The following is a 24,773-nucleotide window of genomic DNA, read 5'->3' on the forward strand; positions in this document are numbered from 1 at the left end:
TATTTGGACAGCTTTTTCAAACTATTTCGTCCCCGGTCAATATTCTGGCAGTGCCAATTTGATTGGCCATTTCAAAAGGTCATCTTGACGTGACCTCTAATGGGGTGTTCTCAGATCCTCTTATCTAACGTAGTGATAATAAGGATCTGTATTTTAATCAGATGGTTCAAGTTAATGTTTTATGTAAAAAGATTATTTCGATGATTAGTTCGAGGACAAAAACACGTTTACAGTGATATGAAAGCAAAGGTTAATAATTCAAAAAGCTGCTTTAAAGGGACAATACACTCAGGCTAATTATTTTACATAACCAAGAAGCAAAATATAGCATAAATGTATTGTTCTACATTTCTTATGAAACATATAATGTAAAACATTGACAAGTTCCACGACATTGTTAAGTATTTTAATTAATATCATTGAAATATCAAATCGTTGATCAATACGATTAAGCAGGTACAATATGGACGCGGTACCCATACCCGAGCCAAAGTCACGCACGTTAAACAAATGAGCTACATAACCACTGAGAAGGTGATAAAATGGTTTGTGGACAAGATATTTCACCTTGTAAGGTAAACACACTACTGTCAGAGCAATTTGAGCAGTTCTAGACAAAAGTTGCATTACTCGACGAGCAAGGGACAGGGTTCGGCATACAAATAGTTTGACCACAGTGTGTAATGGCGAACAGCGAGTGTGTTTGAACATTTCACACACAAGCCACCACCATGGGATTTTTAGGCATATCACAGTAAAACCGGCTTATCTAATTTCCATTAGAACTTATTTTTTCCCGATATATGTACAAATCTTAAAGATGCTCCACCGCTGACGAATGGTATTTTTTCACTATCAAAAACAGGATGAGCACATTTGGTATTTTTTTCAGTTACAAAAGTTACTTACTTTACAACATTACCACTATTGAAAAATTTGAGCTTCTAATTTTACTTCAAGATAAAAATATAAGAAATAATTAATTGCATCCCGAAAAAATTCCGTGGCACTATGTTCTATATAGAGTGAAGTTCTGACTGCGCATGCACCAAAAGCAAAATAAATTATTTTATATATTTTTTTGTGTTAATTAGACATATGTATACACGATTAAACACCAATTGTTATTCAAATGATGAGTATCATTTAGGGTCTGTCGGCGGTGGAGCATCTTTAATGTACATTGAATTGACTGAATTATCCCTTTAAACATTGAAAAAAACGGGATGGACAGATGATAACATTAATTGAATATGACCTAATTTATGCACGAGACCAAGCCAATGTGACACTAGGATGTAATCATCTTAAGCAGGTAATGTCAATATGCACATGCAGTTCTAAACATTAATCTCAAGCTATCAAATCAGCAAAAATATTAAAGTTTCTAACGCTAAAATGGAGCAAATGATTAACTAGGTTACTGTGACCTACATATGCACAATGTACTTCTATGATTTATCATTACTTTTCTGAAATGAACTTCACAAACCCAAGATTTACATGAAAAAGCTTTAAACATATTTTCTCTATTCTAATATTTTATTAATCAGGACTTAAACAATGAAAATGTCAATTTTCACCATTTAACTTTTGACCCCTGAAATTACCATGAGCCCAGAAAAAATTGCATATTCTGATTTGCTTATCACTGAGTGGCCGTAAAACGACCCAAAGGGGTAGCAGTCCTTTGCTTGTTTGTTTAATTAATATTAAAGTCTTATTAATAGGGTCATGTAAGGACGGCCTCCTATTTTAGCGTTGTGTAGCGTGTATGAAGTGCGCGTTTTGGCAGACTGCAGTATATAAAGTGGTTCGCAGAACCGCACTGTTCAATACCCAATTGAATCTAATAACGTAGACATGTGTGCAAAAACAGTATCATGAATAAACTTTTTAAATTAACATTTTCTGTAAAGCTTGAATATAATGTTATATTGATTTCGAAGTAATTTTAATTACCCGTTTGATATCACACCTCCTCAGTTGCAAAAAAGTTCGTGGTGGCGGAGTGGTTAGATGCTACATGACATAATATGTAATACTAGTTATACATCTTTTGGCTACGAGTTTAAAACCTAAATGCATCAGTTGCTAGAAAACTGAACCCATGCCGACGACTTTCTTCATTTAAAAGCACAAATACACAAATAGTAAATAAACTATATCCACCCTTATTCAAAGATGTTATTAGTGTTATGAATAAACGAACTAAAATATTATTATATGGACAGAAGACATACGGGGAGGGTTGCATGTTACAATGTATTATTAGATTCATGTTCACAAATAACATATATTGTGAAACCAGACTTAGCGACCATCTCTCTAAAGTCCACTTCCTTGATTCAACCGGTGTATAAACGCCACCTGGCTATAATTTTCCTCTGACACTTGGGTGGTCTTGATAAACAAGTTTGACTGTATTTAAATTCAATCATTATCTGTATATATTTTCAGACAATGTACATTTCTGAATAAAAATCTTTATCGATAAACGGAACATTGGCCCATTTAATACGTACCTCATTTATTGCACGATTCCAAAGAAAATCTCCATCTATCCTTGCTTGTCAATAAGATATATTGTCTTTATAGTAACTAAATCGACTTTGAAAGTCACATCTCAATCCGAAAGTGCGTTGTAACACAACCTCTGCTTAATTTACAACACTAATTGTGATACCAATCAGTTTCACATACAGATTGATGTGGTAACTACAGGTGAATGCATGTATCTTGCGTAAGACTGAACATGAAACCCTTTGAAATTGTCTAAAGAACGTCACATTAGTATGTTTTCACAATTTGTTTGTCCTGCAATGAGCACCGTTGGTAGAAAACGCCAGATGAGCCTTAAAGCTGGTCGCGTCTTCCAGCTGGTTGGAGACTTGAACTGCTGCTTCCTTATGTTTGTTTCAATCGACTGTAACTGGCAAGTAATAACTCATTCCACGTGCGATTGTTGTACACGAGGTTGTCACGAACCCAACGTCTGTAGCTAGAAGGCGATATAAATGGAATCGCTTCACATGACACTCGGGTTTAGAGCGACGCTTGACAAACAACTCTCTCGTGAAATACAGAATTACAACGTAAGCAAACACATTAGGTAACGCGTTTTGTTGAATCACACATAAGCATCAACCGTCAAGGTGAGTTCAATGTACTATATATACTCTCATCCATTGGCAATACAAATACTTTATCTAGTCCACAACGCCGTTGTAACCATGTTGATTTGGTCAGACTCTCACAGAGGTATTATTGGACGAAACGTGTGAAGCGATACACTTGGGTTACAGATCCCATTCTGTACTGGTTTCAGCGACAACCAAACTGTATGTTTTAGAGTAAGCTCTTCGGAGAATATTTCTTGCATGAGCTAAAGCGCGGAGCTTCAATAACAACGTTGATCGTTGCATGGTTAGGCTACAAGTCGTGTGACACTTGTATGCGCATTAACCACAGTGCAGTTGTATTCATCAAGCGACACATAATTGGGTTATGTAAATCAATGTTGCAGGATATAACATAATTCCTAGTTGTACTGTGTGACTTTATTTTGTTTTTGATAACGTTATTGTGGTATATTCCACTTGCGTGACTCGGTGTATTTTCTGGGCAGTCAATGATCGAAGACCTTTGAAGCTGAATCTTGCATCTTATTAAGTCAGCTATTCGGTCAGGATCATAACAATCTCCTTGCTATCGATTTTCGTGTCACTTACATCACGATAATGGTAATAAATTATTAAAGGTTGAATACCAGATCATTTAAATGTACCCGCTGTACTCATGCAGTTTATATTGGTCAATTTCTGATGCACTGGGTTTGTTGTCCTTGATTAGGGAAAGGATTTCAAAATCGAGTGTGCGCTGTTTTATTCGGTATATCGATAGCTTTTATTGGTTCATACGGTACTGTAATTTCACAATTGTTATTTTATATGGCAGGGTAAATCACTTTTCCTTATAATTTCCATCTCTCATGCTTGTTAGATTAGGTTAAATGTAAGATATACATTACATATATTTATTTTTATCACACTTCTTTACTCTTTTTAGGAGTGGTTTTGTAATGTTCGCAGAAATTTTACTTCCCTGAACCTTGAATTTTCTGAAATTCAATCCCCGGCGATTTAAAACCCAATGTAACAGTTTTGTAAATATACTGTTTGTCGCGCAGGTGACTAACTTACGTCTGATTATGACATATTTCACTCCAGAAGAAATCATTGCTCCTTTTAGATTCGTGTAGTATGAAAAATTAACCAGAATATATCATTTTTAAATTTTTATTGTATTTGCCAGTCTCAAAATCATTTTCATAGTGTTATTTGTTGTCGGGTTCCCCACCTTCACACCCTCCCCTGGAGATCACGGAGTATAATCACACGACTAAAAAACATGGTTAACACCGGATAGTGATGTTGTAAAAGTGTTACATTTAGCAGGTAAAGTGTATTATGGGACGTTTTTCTCGTCTATAATAAATACACTAAAGCTATCATAAACGCAAGTGAATCTTTCTGTTATGCTGCAATGCTCGAGTACGCAGGGTCATTGTTGTTGTGTGAACATGCTTATTAATCGAGTATGGCGGACTTTAAAATCTTGATTGACCCAACAATAAATAATCTCTTACGTCATCCTGATATCCAATCTGTCCCATGGTTTCATTGCGGCCCCCACAATGAAACGTGAAGACCGCCTGCAATGCAACTTGGGAGAGATTGCTCAATATCATCATTCCATTTCACACACAACAGATAGATTTATTTTTGGACGAGATTGTTGTGAATTTAGGTCACTATTTGCACCAGTTGCGACAACTACTTTAACAGCTTAAGACACAATGGAAAATTGGTTTAAATCGACTTTACTGTCGGTCTCTGCTGTCGAGTATTATCCATTATCCAAAGGAGCATTTATCCGTGTGGATTTCGGGAAAAGTCTTTTGAAAACTATAACAAATCATAATAAGTTCAGCGTATTTGTGCTAAATTTTCGCTTACCGAAGAAACATATTCATATGTTGTGTATTTGTATTGGGTTGAATTCGTTAATGACGAGCTTTACAATTGTAAAATAACTTGCATTTATTTGTAATAAAACTATTAATTAATTGATTTTTATTATTTTATGCTTATAACACAAACTTTAGACAGAGATTAATAGTATAAACTTTTTATCAGGAAGTTAATTAATCGAACAAGCAACCAAAAGAATTTGCCTCTTGGATCTATTGCCAAGAATATCTATCTGAGTTAAGAACTACAGATTAAGCAATATACTTCACATTAAAGCGATATGAAGTATAGCATCACAAAACCGGAGATTGGATTTTATTTGCCTCTAATACTCATTATACGGCGACTGGCCGATATTGAAATTAGGTTTATGGTGTATTAAATGTCACTGTTAACTCATGTGTCTTCTATATGACGAATTGTATGATATTTATGCCGTAATTAAAATATCATATAAATATTCTACAGACATTTGAAAAACAACCAATCCTGCTAGTCGTATCGTATATCAGATTTTCACATAATAAATTTTCTTCATTTTGATCCAGACAATTTGAACAAATGGAGCCCCTGTATAATCACTTGAGCTTTATGCTAAGCGTAAATTAAAATTTACCCGGCTATAAGTTTCTGATTTTTGAGGTGTAGAGACAGAAGGAAAGTCTATAGATTGCATACTTATCATTTGATTTGAATACAGTTTTAAGTGGGTGCCCGAATGGGACGACAGAAATAGAAATATTGTACATCTTTTCTGAAACAGTGATTCATTGCGTTTGTCAATACAGCAATCGGCATCCACTAATACAAATAGCCCACAATCACGAATCACATTCAAACAACATACAACACATCGCATTAGAGTAACTGTCATTTTTTCGATTTTAGTTTTATCTTTCAATGGGCTTGTCAGCATGAATTCCACACTGTTGGTTGGAAGCCTTTCCATTCAGCCTTCCAAATATTCGGCATTCAGCCCCATCTTTGGTACTTCGCATGGTGCGTGCTGGTATATCCATATTATGTGTTCTTGTATAGTGGAACTCTTGCACCTTTTATAGTGCTATAACACTGAATCGTGTCGTCGAAGACACCAAGCAACACATCCCACCCGGTCATATTTTACTGAAAACGCAACCAGTCCCTTAATGCCGAGCGTTAAGCAGGTTGATTTATTGTTGGGTGTTTATAGTCAATATTTAGGTTATAACCTCCACTCGAAACTGTGTCCCTCCTCATTTCTCAACACGGCTTTGGACAGGCTACGGCGGATTTAGAGATACGCAGGAGCAGAACTACCACTTTACTAGGACTTATGGTGTAATCTCGACCAGGGGACAGAACCCAAAGCCTACCTCACAGGGGCGAGTGCTAAACTTGAAGTACAAAAGTGAGAATGATGTCAAGGGACACTGTTAGGAAAAGAAAGTTGGGTTTGGATGAAGGAGAAAAAGATAAAGATCCTATTGAAGTCGCCATTTACGATCATACAACAGGGGAACTTCGATACAATTCTAACACTCTACCAGCAGGGGCAGACATGCAGACTTGTACAAGACAATGAACAAATGTTCAACTAAAATCACGATTGGTGGGAGTTATGAACTACTCAACACGTCTTGATTTTATCCATCACTAGTTATAGAGTAATTTATCGCCACCAACTTTAATTAGCCGAATAAATATTGACGCAGAATTTACATAAGGTAATAAATGAGATTATGTGGTATATATGTGCGGGAGTCGTTTGATAATTAATTTGATTGAATGTGATAATCACGATAGTCACCTGGACCGAGTACAAAGTTCCTACCAATGGTCTGTAATATGTGTGTATTATATTAAATATCAAATCTTATATAACTGAAGTAGTTCTACGTTTTATTTTATTACCTACTTCTTTAAGTTACTCTTTATAATTGAAGTAGTTGTAAGTTTTTATGCCCACTCCCTCAAGCTACTCTTATATAATTGAAGAAGTTGTACGCTTTATATCATTACCCAGTCACCTTAAAGTGAATAGTCGGGCAAGAAGGCTTAAAGTTGGTAAAAGTGGTGTGACTGTATCCAGTATAATTTCTTATGAAATAGAAAAAATAAAATCTCTCGTTAACATCTCTCTGCATGCGCAGAAATGAATTTTAATTGTGGGAATCCTAAAACGTCCTCCCGGCTATCTTTGTCCGTGATTACATTTCCACGGAGCCTCGCTTTCAAAGAGTTATTTTTAGAACTTTTCCATTATTTCAATGGTCAGAACTGGGCAACGTAAGCAGAACTTGACCGTCGTTTTGGATATGTGAGGACTTTTGGAAGGTCAATGAAAGCTTTTTTGGACTGCTTTTCTTTGCCCGACTATTCACTTTAAGTTACACTCATATAATTAAAGTAGTTCTACGTTTATTTTTATACTCACTCCCTTAAGTTACTCTTTATAACTGAATTAGTTGTAAGTTGTTATGCCCACTCCCTCAAAACTACTCTTATATAATTGAAGAAGTTGTACGCTTTATATTATACCCACTCCCTCAAGCTACTCTTATATAAATGAAGTATTTGTACGTTTTATTTCATACTCACTCCTTCAAATTACAATTAAATAATTGAAGTAATTGTACGTTTCATATTATACCCACTCCCTCAAGCTACTCTTATATAATTGAAGTAATTGTACGTTTTATTTTATACTCATTTCCTCAAGTTACACGTATGTAATTGATGAAGTTGTACTTTTTATTTTTAAACTCATTCCCTTAAGTTACAATTGAATAATTGGAGTAGTTGTACGTTTTATTTTATACTCACTCCCTTAAGTTACAATTGAATAATTGAAGTATTTGTACGTTTTTATTTTATACTCACTCCCTTAAGTTACAATTGAATAATTGGAGTAGTTGTACGTTTTATTTTATACTCACTCCCTTAAGTTACTTTTTATAACTGAATTAGTTGTAAGTTTGTTATGCCCACTCCCTCAAACTACTCTTATATAATTGAAGAAGTTGTACGCTTTGTATTATACCCACTCCCTCAAGCTACTCTTATATAATTGAAGTATTTGTACGTTTTATTTCATATTCACTCCTTCAAATTACAATTAAATAATTGAAGAAATTGTACGTTTTATATCATACCCACTCCCTCAAGCTACTCTTATATAATTGAAGTAATTGTACGTTTTATTTTATACTCATTCCTCAAGTTACACGTATGTAATTGATGTAGTTGTACTTTTTATTTTATACCCACTCCCTTAAGTTAGTCTTATAAAATTGAAGTACTTGAAAGTTTTATTTTTATTCTCTTATTTCCTCCAAAGACGACTGTACAAAGAATGGCAATTAACATCAAAAAAGCAGAGGATTAAAGTAATAGGTTAGGTGAGGCACATCTCATCAGCCATATATTTTGTCATAATTAACTCCTGTAGTTGAGAGGTACTATTAAAACAGCACATAGAAATTTACAAAATATGTACAAGTTCAAGTCCTGTATAATTAGAAATGCGTTGAAAAGACAATACCAGCATGTTACATTTCCTAATACGAAAAGCATATCAATCCTAATTTCAAAAATCAATGGCAAGTGCTTACTCTCAATTTGACTAAAATACAGATCCTTATAACCACTCCATTGAAAAGAGGATCTGACAACATCCCATAGGGGGTCATGTTTTGGATGACCTTTATACCACCTGTACATCAGATCAGATTAATTTTCTACCGCTTGCAACTTCAATTAATAACGCCATTTCGTCCCAGTATGCATATACATTTAGCTTTGTTGTGCTATTTGGATAAGACCCAGACAAGAGTCTGACAGTAGCAATTTGATTGGCCATTTCCAAAGGTTACCAGAACTTGACTCGCTTATGGGATCATTTTATGTCAGATCCTCTTATTTTACGTAGTGAAAATACGGATCTGTATTTTAATTAGATGATGGTTACAAAATGAAACGTCAAAATGAACATAAACAAAATATGTATAGGTACATTGGTGAGAATATTAAAGATGCTCCACCGCCGACAGCGCTTAAATAATATTCATCATTTGAACAATTATTGGTGTTTAATCGTGTATAGATATGTCTAATTAACACAAACAATAATATAAAATAACTGATTTTACCTTTGGTGCATGCGCAATCAGTCCTTCATTCTATATAGGATATAGTGCCATGGATTTTTTTCGGGATGCAAATAATTATTTTTTATATTTTTAACTGAAAAGTAAAATTAGAAGCTCAAACTTTTCAATGGTGGTAATGGTGTAAAGTAAGTAACTTTTGTAACCGAAGAAAAATACTGAATAGTCTGTTCCTGCTTTTGATAGAGAAAAAATACCTTTTGTCAGCGGTGGAGCATCTTTAAATCGTGTTTAAAAAAAAACACAAAAAAACGTGTCATTTGGTTGTCATTGTCTCAAATGAAGTTGCTGGGATACAAGATTTAATAGAATATCTAACAACATCCCACAAGGGGTCATGTTTGGATGACCTTTGTATCACGTGAACTTCAAATTTCATGCATTATACCTTGCTAAATCAATTGACAACGCCATTAAGTCCCAGAATACATATGTAATAAGCTTTGTTGTGCTGTTTGGGCGAGATGACTTAGTACACAAACATTATTCCGACAGCTTTTTCAAATAATTTCGTCCCCTAAAAGTCTTATTCAAGATTCTGCCAGCGGCAATTTGATTGGTCATTTCAAAAGCTCACCTGGGCATGACAGCTAATGGGATGTTGTCAGATCCTCGTATTCAACGCAATGAAAATAAGAATCTTCATTTTAATCAGATTGTGGTTTGGTATCAATCCTGTCGCTCTTAAATAAATAAAATAGGGAAATGATATTTTTAAATGCTACCACGGCTTTCGTCAAGGTTACTCAGTCACCCCTAAGTGGCCATCAACAGCATACATTGAATCAATTTAACAGATTACACATGTACATGTTCACTGTAACTTAACTTTTTGTAGTTAAGGTGGCAATATAGACAAAAGCGTGTGGCTCAAAGAGGAACAACTCTTACATTTAGCGAAATTATATGGTACAATTTGTTCTTTCACTAAGAGTTTATAGTGTAGGATCAGATAAAATGCTTTATGCATAAAAAAGTCAGTTTCTCCGACGAACACCAGAAACATATATACATAGAGATTGGAAACTCCTTCTTTGACTTTGTTGACAGGCACAAGGACCTCCGGTTTATAGGCATTTTGCCTTGGCTAACTACTTTTAAATGTATTCTTTCAAACATGATATTTTTGCACCATAAGAAAGTTTAAACATTATATCATGGTTTGATGTGATCAGTTTTCCCGATTGATGTTATTTAATACGATTTTTGAAAGCACGAAAATAAGCAATTTTATCTGTTTTTTTTTCGAAAATCAGTCATTCAAAACCGGAAGTGCATTTTCTTTTATTAATAAATAAGTTAAGATATATTTTTTTCTATCCAAAATCGTACTCAAACCATCTGAAAATTACTGAACTTTTACAACATATCAAAGTTATTCTTTTTATATTCAAATATTTAAGAGTTTATCTAAAAACCCCTAAGCACATACAGAGGTACAAATCTGCCGATCGTAAAATTGGAGGAGTTGCCAATTTCTATGTACAAAATGTATATATGTGTCTGAGAACACGTACATGTATCAATGCGTAAACAAATTTTGCTCAATATCACGGATAATAACGTCTGTCTAAAGGGCTGCTACGTTTCTGAAACAAAAATATTGAAGTAATTTTTAACAAATACAACGTCAGAACATCAACTTCGATGACATAACACTGCTTAAGCATAACATACATGGTAAAAGATTGAAATGAGGATAGACTGTATTGTCCAGTATAAAATATAAACAAAAATAATATATAGATAAGTAGATCATGAATCGGAATTAATCTGTTTCATGACACTTTGAACGGTAACTCTCAACTGATTTTAAAAACACGTGTAATCTTTAACAAAAACATTGATTATAAATGACATGATCCATAGTGATATTGAAACCTTCTCGTAAATAAGACTTCAAAATGGCCCTGCAGGTAAGGCATTAGAATTGTACCTGTTGCTCCTATTGCATGATATCGTAAAGGCGACTAAATTTAGGATCTTATCTTTTCTCTTCTTCGTAACTGACACCATTCTTCCTAATGTCTCCCTTGACACAACCTCACTTTCGGTCTTTGGTTGAGCACTCGTCCCTTTGAGGTAGGCTCTGGGCAGTTACTACTATGCAAGAAAAAAATAAAACAATATATATATATCAACAGATCTATGTAAAGTATATACTCTGTAATGTATGCTTCTGATAGAAATGTCAGTTCACAGAATAGACGGATATTTTTCCGACATAACCACTGTAGTGTACTCGATCTGGAGTGGACACTTCAAGATGGAGGCCGGTTCAGAACGAAAAATGTAGGTGTCGGTTACAAAGTGAGGTTTCTGCAGAAATTAGGAGCCGATATTTCCATAGCATGGCTAGATTTTGAGAGAATTTGACAACGAACATGCACATCCATTCCTCTGGATCCTTTATTACGTTTTATGGTTGTATCACTGCACAGAAGTGGGCGTAAGTTGCGATTTAAAAAACGAAGCGTAACAATCATTGTAAACATGCAATATTCGGACGTTTTGATGCTAACATACCAAATGTTTCATCACGTATATTACAAAATGGCGTTTCTACTTAATTCTGCCAAAGCACAACTCATTTGGTCAACTTATTAATTAGTTATCGATGTTTAAACAATTTCGCATTGGCATGGAGTGGACCCTGAAAATTTACGACCTTTTAATCACGGAGTGGACTCGAAATTTTGGGCACGGAGTATACTTTTTTGATATAGAGTGGACACATTTGGATACGGAGTAGACAATTGTAAATGATAATAATTACATCCATTCATGTGTACGGTATGATATTCATATGAGTTGTATTAATTTACTTTCGTTTAACAATTATCGTGTTAATTAATAATTGAGGTTTGTAGGGACCATGAAGTAGAAAGGGCAAGAGGTGCGAGGTAACGAAGAAAAGGAAACGTGAGCAAGCCTGATGAACCTTCCCGAAAACTGATTTTTAGTTAGGGAATTACACCAAGCCCACGACACTAAAATCCTTTCAGATGTTAGACGTGGACTCGATCTTAAAGACTGTGACTAAGTGTATTTAGGTCCAAATCGCAAAGACAGCGATATTTTTTTTATGAAAAACAATAATTAGTGTTGATCGATACTATAAAAAAAATGAAACAATTTCGCTTGTAAAACAATTTGATTTCTTTATTTAGTAAATCAATGTACATGTATGATTATGATTTTTGCACAACAGCACCTAACCGAAGAAAAACTTATCATAGAACTTTCTCTTCTTGAGTTGTTAAAAACTCTAGAAAATGTTTCGTAAAACTATGAAGTAATAAAATATTTCAAAGCCATGCTAAAGTATGTCATTATGATTCACTATTAATTGTGATGATATTATGAACAATAATTATAATACAAAATGATATAATGTGAGAATAAACACCAAAAGTCGGTGAGAGCTCCACTGTAAAAAAAAAAGAGTAAAATTATTTCTGACTCATGGTTACGTAAATTCTGAAAATCAAATAAAAACAAAAATTATATCTTTTAAGCACAGACAGTCATCAAAGTGAACTAGTGTCAAAAAGAAACGTAAAGGACTAGCTATATTTCAATAATAAAAACATCTGTTCTGCAAATGTTCCAACCAAATACATGTATGTAGAATATATTAATCATGGGTTAGGATGTCCTTACGCAATGTGTCTTCAAAGTCCAGGGACCCACCTGTACTGCTTGTCGCAGTGTCGACATGGATATTTCACAAAGTGATGGACACGTCTCTGCTATCGGCTCTAGTAAAATGTTTGTCACAGTTAGGACACTTTAATGCTTCCTGTCAGTGGCTTTCCATGTGCCTCTTGAGATCACAATTGCCCAGTCCTCTCCGTGTCCAAATGTGTCCACTCCGTATCCAAAAAATATACTCCGTACCCAAAATTTCGAGTCCACTCCGTGATTAAAAGATCGTAAATTTTCAGGGCCCATTCCATGTCAATGCGAAATTGTTTAAACATCGATAATTAATTAATAAGTTGACCAAATGAGTTGTGCTTTGGCAGAATTAAGTAGAAACGCCATTTTATGATATACTTGATGAAACATTCGGTATATAAGCATCAATACGTCCGAAAATTGCACGTTTACAATGATTGTTACGCTTCGATTTTTAAATCGCAACTAACGCCTACTTCTGAGCAGTGATACAACCATAAAACGTAATGATGGATCCAGAGGAATGGATGCGCATGTTCGTTGTAAAATGCACTCAAAATCTAGCCATGCTATGGAAAATCCGGCTCCTAATTTCTGCAGAAACCTCACTTTGTAACCGACACCTGTCCTTTTCGTTATGAACCGAAAAATGAATTATTTTTTGGATTTGAACATACATATATTTTATCGGTAATTGCAATTTCAATATTTATTGGATAATTTTATCATTTATTCCAATCTGATTAAAATATTGATTCTTATTATCACTACGATTGATAAGACAACATCCCATTAGGGGTCACGTTCTGGTGACCTTTGGAAATACCCAATCGAATTGCTGCTGCCAGAATATTGTCTGGGGTCGAAATAGTTTGAAATAGTTAGAATTTTTTTGTGTGTATATGGTCATCTCACCCAAAGAGCACAACAAACCTAAATGCATATGTATACTGGGACGAAATGGAGTTATCAATTGACATAGCAATGTGTAGAAAATTCATCTAATTTAAAAGTACATGCGGTAAAAAAGGTCATCCGAACACATGACCCCTTATGGGTTGTTTTCAGATCCTCTATTGAACGTAGAGGTTATAAGGATCTGTGTTTTAATCAGATTGCATTTATTCATGTGTCATTTGTCTTTAAAGGCCATGTTACGGAAGTGACTTCATGTTCCGGTAATAAAAAAGTGTTACGGAGATGACCCCACTTACTTTTTTATTCGTATTAAACAAATTATTGTATATTTCCTGCACACCTAGGCTATAACTAATTTAAGTCAGTTCCAAACACCAATCAACGAAACGAATGTCACATTTATTGAATAACTTATTAATTTCATTAAACAGATAAAAATGATTCAAATTAGCTGTTTCTCGATAAGAGCCCAGATTTGTGGAGTGATTTCGTGGTGCCTTTTTGTCACCAGTTGTGGAGGATCTGCTCACATAGTAATGATATTTTCCTTTGGGTACCAAAGGGTATCTTTCAGTAGTGGCCATAAGAAACGTTTTCTGCCAATCCGATGTATAACCTGCACCTCGACCTCTTCATCATTGTCTACATCATGGATGATACTGGGGTACGCCTGATCATCAAACTGATCACACTGTACTTGTTGACAATGCTGTTATCGACGACAGCTACCTTGACTAGATTTGGATTATTTTCATGGGTAACTAACAGTGAACTGGCGTTGGCTTCATGTACACAATACAAGACGAAATCTACGTAATCTACACACTGCATAAAGTAAGCATTGAACTTACTTAAGTGGAGGGCTGAAGTTGGTTGCGAGTCCTAGTTCCTAGTTCCGTTTTAATAAACGGAACTAGGAACCAGACCCGAGTTCCGTTTAACTTAAACGGAACTAGGAACCAGACCCGAGTTCCGTTTAAGCTTATACGGAACTAGGAACCAGACCCGAGTTCCGTTTAACAAAAGTACTGGCCAACGAGCCGAGTTCCGTTTATTAGGATTTCTACCTCTAATTGAATGTTCAATTACATATTATATATCGGAATCGAACTCTGAGCTTTCAGCAGCGATACGACACAGAATTAATCTCTATAACACAGATTTTCTTAAACGGATCTGACACCTAGACCTCAGTTCCGTTTAACTTAAACGGAACCAGGAACCAGACCCGAGTTCCGTTTAACAAAAGTACTGGCCAACGAGCCGAGTTCCGTTTATTAGGATTTCTACCTCTAATTGAATGTTCAATTACATATTATATATCGGAATCGAACTCTGAGCTTTCAGCAGCGATACGACACAGAATTAATCTCTATAACACAGATTTTCTTAAACGGATCTGACACCTAGACCTCAGTTCCGTTTAACTTAAACGGAACCAGGAACCAGACCCGAGTTCCGTTTAAGCAAATACGGAACTAGGAACCAGACCCGAGTTCCGTTTAACAAAAGTACTGGCCAACGAGCCGAGTTCCGTTTATTAGGATTTCTACCTCTAATTGAATGTTCAATTACATATTATATATCGGAATCGAACTCTGAGCTTTCAGCAGCGATACGACACAGAATTAATCTCTATAACACAGATTTTCTTAAACGGATCTGACACCTAGACCTCAGTTCCGTTTAACTTAAACGGAACCAGGAACCAGACCCGAGTTCCGTTTAACAAAAGTACTGGCCAACGAGCCGAGTTCCGTTTATTAGGATTTCTACCTCTAATTGAATGTTCAATTACATATATTATATATCGGAATCGAACTCTGAGCTTTCAGCAGCGATACGACACAGAATTAATCTCTATAACACAGATTTTCTTAAACGGATCTGACACCTAGACCTCAGTTCCGTTTAACTTAAACGGAACAGGAACCAGACCCGAGTTCCGTTTAAGCTTATACGGAACTTGGAACCAGACCCGAGTTCCGTTTAACAAAAGTACTGGCCAACGAGCCGAGTTCCGTTTATTAGGATTTCTACCTCTAATTGAATGTTCAATTACATATTATATATCGGAATCGAACTCTGAGCTTTCAGCAGCGATACGACACAGAATTAATCTCTATAACACAGATTTTCTTAAACGGATCTGACACCTAGACCTCAGTTCCGTTTAACTTACGGAACAGGAACCAGACCCGACGTTTAACAGCCAACGAGCCGAGTTCCGTTTATTAGGATTTCTACCTCCGAATTTCCAATTACATATTATATATCGGAATCGAACTCTGAGCTTTCAGCAGCGATACGACACAGAATTAATCTCTATAAAACACAGATTTTCTTAAACGGATCTGACACCTAGACCTCAGTTCCGTTTAACTTAAACGGAACCAGGAACCAGACCGAGTTCCGTTTAACAAAAGTACTGGCCAACGAGCCGAGTTCCGTTTTATTAGGATTTTACCTCTAATTGAATGTTCAATTACATATTATATATCGGAATCGAACTCTGAGCTTTCAGCAGCGATACGACACAGAATTAATCTCTATAACACAGATTTTCTTAAAACGGATCTGACACCTAGACCTCAGTTCCGTTTAACTTAAACGGAACCAGGAAACCAGACCCGAGTTCCGTTTAAGCTTATACGGAACTTAGGAACCAGACCCGAGTTCCGTTTAACAAAAGTACTGGCCAACGAGCCGAGTTCCGTTTATTAGGATTTCTACCTCTAATTGAATGTTCAATTACATATTATATATCGGAATCGAACTCTGAGCTTTCAGCAGCGATACGACACAGAATTAATCTCTATAACACAGATTTTCTTAAACGGATCTGACACCTAGACCTCAGTTCCGTTTAAGCATATACGGAACTAGGAACCAGACCCGAGTTCCGTTTAAAACAAACATACTGGCCAACGAGTGGAGTTCCGTTTATTAGGATTCCTATTCTCTAACTGCATTTCAATTACCTATTATATACAGGAATCGAACTTAGAGCTTCCATGAATAATACAGCACAGAATTAATCTCCTTAACACAATGTTTCCTTAAACGGATCTGACACCTAGACTCCAGTTCCGTTTAACCTTAAACGGTACTAGGCACCAGACTCCAGTTCCGTTTAACTTAATACGGAACTAGGAACCAAGGAATACGAGTTCCGTTTAAGCAAATACGGAACTAAGGAACCAGACCCGAGTTACCGTTTAAGCTTTACACTGTACTAGGATCCAGACTGAGTTGCGTTTAACCCCACGCTTGTACCTCTAGAGTTTCCGTATTACCCCACCGATTGTTAAACATTTGTAAAAGCTTCAATCTGACCTGAAGGGCCTGATATCGAATATATTAATATATGATATCTTATATAGTTCGATCAAATTCTGGATGTACACTTGCTTCTTCAATAAATTTTAAAATTGGCTTGCAATATTTACAGATATCTTTATCTAATCCCCATGTAAAAGGATTTTATTTTTAATTTTAAATCTAACAATGTTTTTTTTCATCGAAATATTTAGATTTCCAGATATTTTTTTTCTCCATTTTATTTTTATTTTTATGTGATGGAGTATTTCAAATTAATATTTTTCTGATATTTTAATATCCTTGTTAAAATTGATGTGCATTTTATCGAACTGCAAGCATAAACCAAAACTGCCTTCGAAATATGTAATATTGTACCTATTGATCAGTGGTTAAGAATATCCTTCCGTGTGGTCAACAAAATAGATCACGAAGAATCACCTGTTTTATGAAGTAATTGTCACAAAATTATTAAAGTTGGAAATAGCATATACATGGCTTCACGATCTTGCATTATTTTAAATCTCTCCTTCATATAATGATGTTATCAATATCATTTGATTTATGTGTTGAAAATCAATAGTGGTTGAGGTCTGTACTAGCATTTTTAACAATTTTGGAATTCGTTTAAGGATGCTAAATCGCTATATTTGAGTACGATCCCCATCACTTAATTTCAGAGTAAAAGTCGTTTATTTTGGAATTAAAAAAATATTGACCCCTTTTTGGCCCCCCGCCCTTCAAGGCCCAAGGGTTAAGGCACACACCCTTGTTTTTAAGTTTGTATCCTAGCCCCATACAGTATCTCACTCTTTGCAATATGAGCTTGTTAATATATTCGTGATTAGTCTTTTAGTCGAAGGGCAAGTCTTTTATAAGGAAATTTTGAGTTTTTTCAATGTTACGCCACTTTCATGATATAATAACTTACTATAACCTTTATAATTCATCATTCATTACCATACACCAATTTTTTTATAGCCCTGAAAAACATTTCTATTTGAGAATTACCGTCTCCCTACCGTACTCCTTATTTCGTAACTCGACGAAGTGTATATAGGAATGATGATCCCTTCATAAAATCAACCATCTATGCTAGCCCGAGGCCATCATGTACTGAGAAATGAAAGGGGAGGGAGGGACAGGAAGATTGGAACCCAATAAAAGTCTTTGTTAAGTTTTTCAACATGTAAATTGGTATTTACTAGAAAAACATCAATTTCTTTACAGTAAATACGCTAACTAATAAACTTTAGGGGTATGCGAATTTGTCTTTCTTACCGTATATGGCGAGAGTCCGCAGTCCAGGCAGCCCAGTCAAATGGTAAATTGTAGGGGACAGGCCCCAGGGCAGCGGAATATAAAACAGGGTTGAATGAACAAAGGTAAAAACGGATATACCTCTCCGTGGAAAGAGGTGCAACCATTGTGAAATACTGCCTCGCATAAGGGTTAAAAGACCAATAAATGCAATTTTTATGTATACTGTGGAGGAACAGTCACAGACACGAGTCATTCGAAACTACTGGGCCCAAGGAAAACAGTCCATCAGAGTGGAAGGGGACAGAGACCGGAGGTGAAAGTGGACTGACCACGCCAAACGGCAGAAGACAATTGATGTCCTGGTACCAAGGGGACCCTATTGCGGAGAGCCTAAGAAGTCGCAAGGGCTCTAACCTCTTGAGCCCTCACCTTGCATTTCCGCATGAGAGATTTGATCAATTAGATCGGCTCATAAGCAATCTTGATCACCATGACATATCAATGTGGAGATGGACCCTGGAATGGAGATATCCTGCCATGACCTATGTTTTAAAGGTCCCGACAGGAGACAAAGCGAATCTGATAATGCTCTCACCCAAGACTCAATAGTGGACTGACAGGAAAAAAAAGGGATTCTAATATTGGGCGTAAAAACATGGTTCCCAATTCTTTGCCCAAATTTCCAAGGATCAGTGGAGAAGGGTATACGTGCCGCAGAGCTAGCTCTTGCCCATGAAATACGCGAAGAGCGAAAAGACAATGCATTAAATATTCACTTCTCATGTGGCTGATGAGGCAACAGCAAGCAGAAAGACAGTCTTAAAAGTTTAAAAACTTTATGAAAGTCCGATCCTAAAGGACCCATTAGAAGCCGAAGCCCCCATTTATGACTCCCTAAAACGAGTTCTAAGTTCCACTGTGGAGCTAATCTACTGTTACGTTAGGCCTGTTCAGATTGGAACCCCCGAATAATGAAAAAACAGTAAAAGAAATGAGAAGATCCTACCTCTGGTTTACCACGGAAAGAAAGTACACTGGCAATAGCTGTGTGATAGCCTGCAATAGTACATGATTGTGCTATCCCTAAACAAGACAGAGAAGGAAACTCGCAATCAGCTGGGCAGATAGGCCATGACCGGAATCAATCTTCCTGAACGGCACATTCAAAGAAGATTTTCCAGCGTGACTGGAAGGCGGCAGAGGAGAAAGACCTAATTGATCGGGCGATGCGAGCTGACATATCCGAAGATAAAGCCTGTCTGTTTTAAGCTAGGGGACTCCTGAAATTCAACGTCCAAGCGTGAAGGTAACGTTGGGGCCGATGCTAACGAAAGACATTTGTTTTTGGTGAGAGAAAACGAGGGCGAGCCACCAGAAAACGACAAGAGCTCCGAAAACCAGGGTTGACGCGGCAACAGTGGCGCTATCGGAAAGAAGGAAGCAATTAATAGCTCCGGAAACTTCTGTAGAACCCTGCGTCTATGGCCCAAGCCATTTGGTTTTGCCACGTAAGAGAGACAAAGGTTGACAAACTGATTATTGAGAATAGAGGCAAAAAGGTCGAGGGATTTAGATGCCGTTCTGTCCACATAACCAGCTGGGCGCCCCCTGAGAGATTATCCGCCCCAGAACATTTGCGCTTCCTGGAAAGATGCTTGACTAAAAATTGTTAACTGCATTTCCTTAATAGAATCTAGGAATAATACGGAAATACTGTATGAGCGAGGGCACAAAGGTACGTGAGCGTGGTGTCCTATTCTCTCCCAGATAAGCGACCCACTGTAGAGTTGTCCCGTTAGTCCAAGTATTCAAACTGCATTTGTGGAATGCAGAATCTTCTAAAAATGCCTGCGAGAAGAAAACAGAGAAGAGCCAATTCATCTTCTGCATGTTCCCCTAGGACACACTCCATCGACCTGGCAATGGTATGTATGAGGTAAGCCCCTAAAAAACACTTCCATGAACGCATCCGTGGAACATTTGTTAACGGTGGGAGCTTGGCATGGACGACAACCCGAAACCCCCCCTGGAAATACAAAATTTCGTAATTGCCTTTCAGAGTACAACCACCGAGCCAAAACCCCATGAGTTGAGATAACACACAATATTTAGATACAACGAGGGGCCAGCCGTTGAAGGTCAGAGGAATATCTTCTGGCCTTCTTCGAATTTCTTCAAAGTTGGAATGACAATGCCATGAACCGCGTGGAAACGGTTTCCCCAAGAAGACAATGTTTTTAAGAAGGGGAACCTCATACTCGTTTTAAGGAACTAAGCCAACTCTAAGCAAAAGTTTTCATGGGACCAGACGGGTATTCCGATCCAAGATTCCCGAACTAGATTGGATGTCGAGCATTAGGAATTCGTCGACATAGTTTGTGAACATGTCTTCCCTAGAGTGCAGAAATCACACTACAACCAGCAGCAGTTGATGGGGACCCACCAAAGCTCCAAACCTCTTTGCGGATCAGGAATTATTCTGGAATAAGAAGCGAGTGTGTAGTCCATAATAGGCACCTCCTCGACCGCGCCCTTTAAAAGCATGGTCCTTAGTTCCTCCCGGATGGAAACTGCCATCTCCGATCCCCCGAAAGGAGTGGAAAAAATACATACAATTTGACACAAAAAGTGCGGATGCCGCAAGTATGGGAATGCCAAACCGCTCCTTCACTACAGAAAAGGCTCAAGGGTCCTGGGGTGATATCTCTCATTGACTCTAGAAAGAAGGTGGACTGACGATCATCTACAGGAAGATGAAAACCGAGGAATATCGAGACTTCACAGATGGAGAATTGTTGCCTTACCCAAACCCTAATTTACTCGAGAGGAGGACTTGAATCTGAGACTGGCTGAATTCTCAAGAACAGACCTTTCGTATGGAACGAGCAAGGACGGAGAGACGAATCAGGAACTTTTCGTCTTGTCCCAATGATTTGTACTCTTCCTACCCTTCCCAATGTTACCATTGAAATAAGGCTTTGACTTCGGTCGCATATAACAGTGGGAGCAGAATTTCTAGCTTTCTTTTTTGGTGGTACTGACCTCTGTGAGGTAATGGCCTTCAACGTCTGAATTCTCTTCAAAAAAGGCAGAAGGGACAGAATTGACGAGTAATTTCAAAGAAGCCAATCCTCTCAATGTCCTGTTCAGGGCAGAAGTTTTCAAGTTTATATATGACATTCTGGATGGAGAGACGCAACAGCCTCTCCATCGTGTGGTGCTCCTTGGAGCCGAACACTACCTGGTTCATTGACCAAGTTTCCAGAGTTCAACACTCAAGCTTAGCAGGCAAAGAGGACGGCAGTCTATCGTGTATTGCATAACCAGGGGCTTGAACCTTTGACCAAAACTGAGGTGCAACAGGGCTAACCTAAGCATGCGAGATGAGGAAAAATTCTTCTTCATAACTCGAGTTAAGATATGAATGCCATTGACCACTTTTCCTTGTTAGATAAACACCCGTCAAATTGTCCAATGAAAATGTCTAGTTAAACATCTAATTACACGTGGGAATCATAATAAACGAACTCATTGGTCAGTAAAAGCACGTGAACTGAATATGGAATTTGAATGCGTTGGGTTAAAAGGAACTCGGGTCTAATTCCTAGATTCGTATGATCTTAAACGGAACTCGGGCATGGTTTTTCGACTCCGTTTCTACGCTATATTGAGTTTTTCTGTGATTATATGTTCCTAAAGGTTCCGAAGACGATTACTGTAAAATACTAGAACACTGACACGTCAAAATAGGCCCCGCTCAAGGTGCTTTGCGATTAGGAAAAGTAATATCTTGACAATGAAATGTACAATTGAAGCTCTGATTTCGAAATGATTGATGACAGTATATATTACAAGATATCTTAGAGGATTCTTGGCGCCTACCAAAGAATGATGTATGTCTGACGAAAGAGGAATATTTTCTCTGCTTTTTAAACAATAAATATTAAAATCCAAGATGGCTGCCTCTTGGCCATCTTGTTGATTTTGTTTGATTGAGTTGTATGGCCCATTTGGGGCTATCTTGTTGATAGATCGGTTCAAAAATGCCTTATACGCAACTAGGAACCTAGGGGAAACCAACCTCTGAAATTTCAGACAGATCCCTTTGGTGCTTAATAGAGATAAATATCTTCAACTACCAAAATCAAAGGTGTTTCTCTGTCGGCCATCATATTGACCGATTGGCCCAAAAATGTAATATGCAGAACAAGGGCACTAAGGTAACCTACATCTGCAATTTAAGACTTCTTGGTAACAAAAAAAAACTAAAAAAGGACAGGCGGACGGACGGACGGACGGACGGACGTACAGACGGACGGACAGATAGACCGACAACCTGATTACTATAAGGCACCCGTATTGCGATACGGGGCACTATTAAGCATCAGGATATTCATTAAAGTCTTTAAAGGCAATGTATAGGCCAACATCGGCTTAACCAGAACTAGGAACTGGTTCCTAGATCCGCATAATATTAAACAGAACAGAACAGGTCTCGTTGTCGACTTCGTGTAAAGAAATCTACACTGAAATGATTTTTACTTTGATAACATGGTCCTGAAATTTCAGACAATTCCTGTAAAAATAAATCTAAAAAAGTCACATCTATGCAAGCGTCGGCTCTAAACTGACCTCGGGTCTGGTTCCTAGTTCCGATCTAATAAACGGAACTCGAATATGGTTCCTAGTTCTGTTTGAGCTTAAACAGAACCCGGGTCTGGTTCCTAGTTCCGTTTAAGTTAAACGGAACCAGGGTCTAGGTGTCAAACCCGTTGAAGAAATTCTGTGTTGTATTATTCATGGAAGCTTTAAGTTCGATTCCTGTATTACAATGGTAATTAAACATCTTATTAGAAGTAGAAATTCAAATAAATGGAACCCGGCTGGTTGACCAGTATTTGTGTTAAACGGTACTCGGGTCTGGTTCCTAGTTCCGTATAAGCTTAAACGGAACTCGGGTCTGGTTCCTAGTTCCGTTTTAGTTAAACGGAACTGGAGTCTATGTGTCAGATCCGTTTAAGGAAACTTGTGTTAAGGAGATTAATTCTGTGCTGTATTATTCATGGAAGCTCTAAGTTCGATTCCTGTATATAATAGGTAATTGAACATGCAGTTAGAGATAGGAATCCTAATAAACGGAACTCCGCTCGTTGGCCAGTATGTTTGTTAAACGGAACTCGGGTCTGGTTCCTAGTTCCGTATAAGCTTAAACGGAACTCGGGTCTGGTTCCTAGTTCCGTTTAAGTTAAACGGAACTGGAGTCTATGTGTCAGATCCGTTTAAGGAAACTTGTGTTAAGGAGATTAATTCTGTGCTGTATTATTCATGGAAGCTCTAAGTTCGATTCCTGTATATAATAGGTAATTGAACATGCAGTTAGAGATAGGAATCCTAATAAACGGAACTCCGCTCGTTGGCCAGTATGTTTGTTAAACGGAACTCGGGTCTGGTTCCTAGTTCCGTATAAGCTCTAAACGGAACTCGGGTACTGGTTCCTAGTTCCGTTTAATGTTAAACGGAACTGGAGTCTAGATGTCTCAGATCCCGTTTTTAAGGAAACTTGTGATAAGGAGATTAATTCTGTGCTGTAGTATTCATGGAAGCTCTAAGTTCGATTCCTGTATATAATAGGTATCATTGAACATGCAGTTAGAGATACTAAATCCTAATAAACGGAACTCCGCGCTCGTTGAAACGCCAGTTATGATTTGTTAAACGGAACTCGGGTCTGGTTCCTAGTTCCGTATAAGCTTAAACGGAACTCGGGTCTGGTTCCTAGTTCCGTTTAAGTTAAAGGAACTCGGGTCTGTATTGGTTCCTAGTTCCGTTTATTAAACGGAACTAGGAACAAATAAATTTTTTTTTTCAGTGTAACACTTGGAATGACAAATGTTTATGGAACTTGAAAATTCCATCTTGAATCATATGGATTTGATAGCTCAGGTATTTAGAATGAAAAAAAAAATGAAACTACAAATTTATTCTCTTTTCTTCAAGCCAAAAAAATGGCTTAGCAAAAAATGCTAAAATGATTATTTTTATTTTAGCAATTAGTGTCTTCTATTAGCAAAATGCCCAAAATGCTACCCATAGAGTGAGCACAGTATATTATATAATAATATGTGCATGATGACTGGTTAAGGTATGTATTGCTATACCACCAGGTTGCAAGTTTCTTTAGAGTTACCAAAAATTACAATATAGGCATAAACTTTGCAATTTTATAAAATGCTTTGATAAAAAGAACAATATTGAAACCCAATGAACCACATAATGATAGCTAGGGGGTGTTTATCTACTTCCTTTCTTCACAATACACAGATCAGCTATATATAGGCAATTCATGTTGTTATTGGAACCACTAGAATGAAGGTCAAGGTCAATGATTTTAAGAAGCTGAAATATATACTCT

General features: G+C 37.0%; 1 protein-coding gene across 1 annotated transcript in view; it reads right to left on the reverse strand.

Annotated features, from left to right (window-relative positions):
* Positions 1-24,773, reverse strand: part of LOC138317350 (hormone-sensitive lipase-like) — a 44,134-nt gene that overhangs the window by 18,014 nt on the left and 1,347 nt on the right. The gene's annotated exons all lie outside the window — the stretch shown is intronic.

The sequence above is a fragment of the Argopecten irradians genome, chromosome 3 (genome assembly GCF_041381155.1).
Source record: "Argopecten irradians isolate NY chromosome 3, Ai_NY, whole genome shotgun sequence".
NCBI lineage: Eukaryota > Metazoa > Mollusca > Bivalvia > Pectinida > Pectinidae > Argopecten > Argopecten irradians.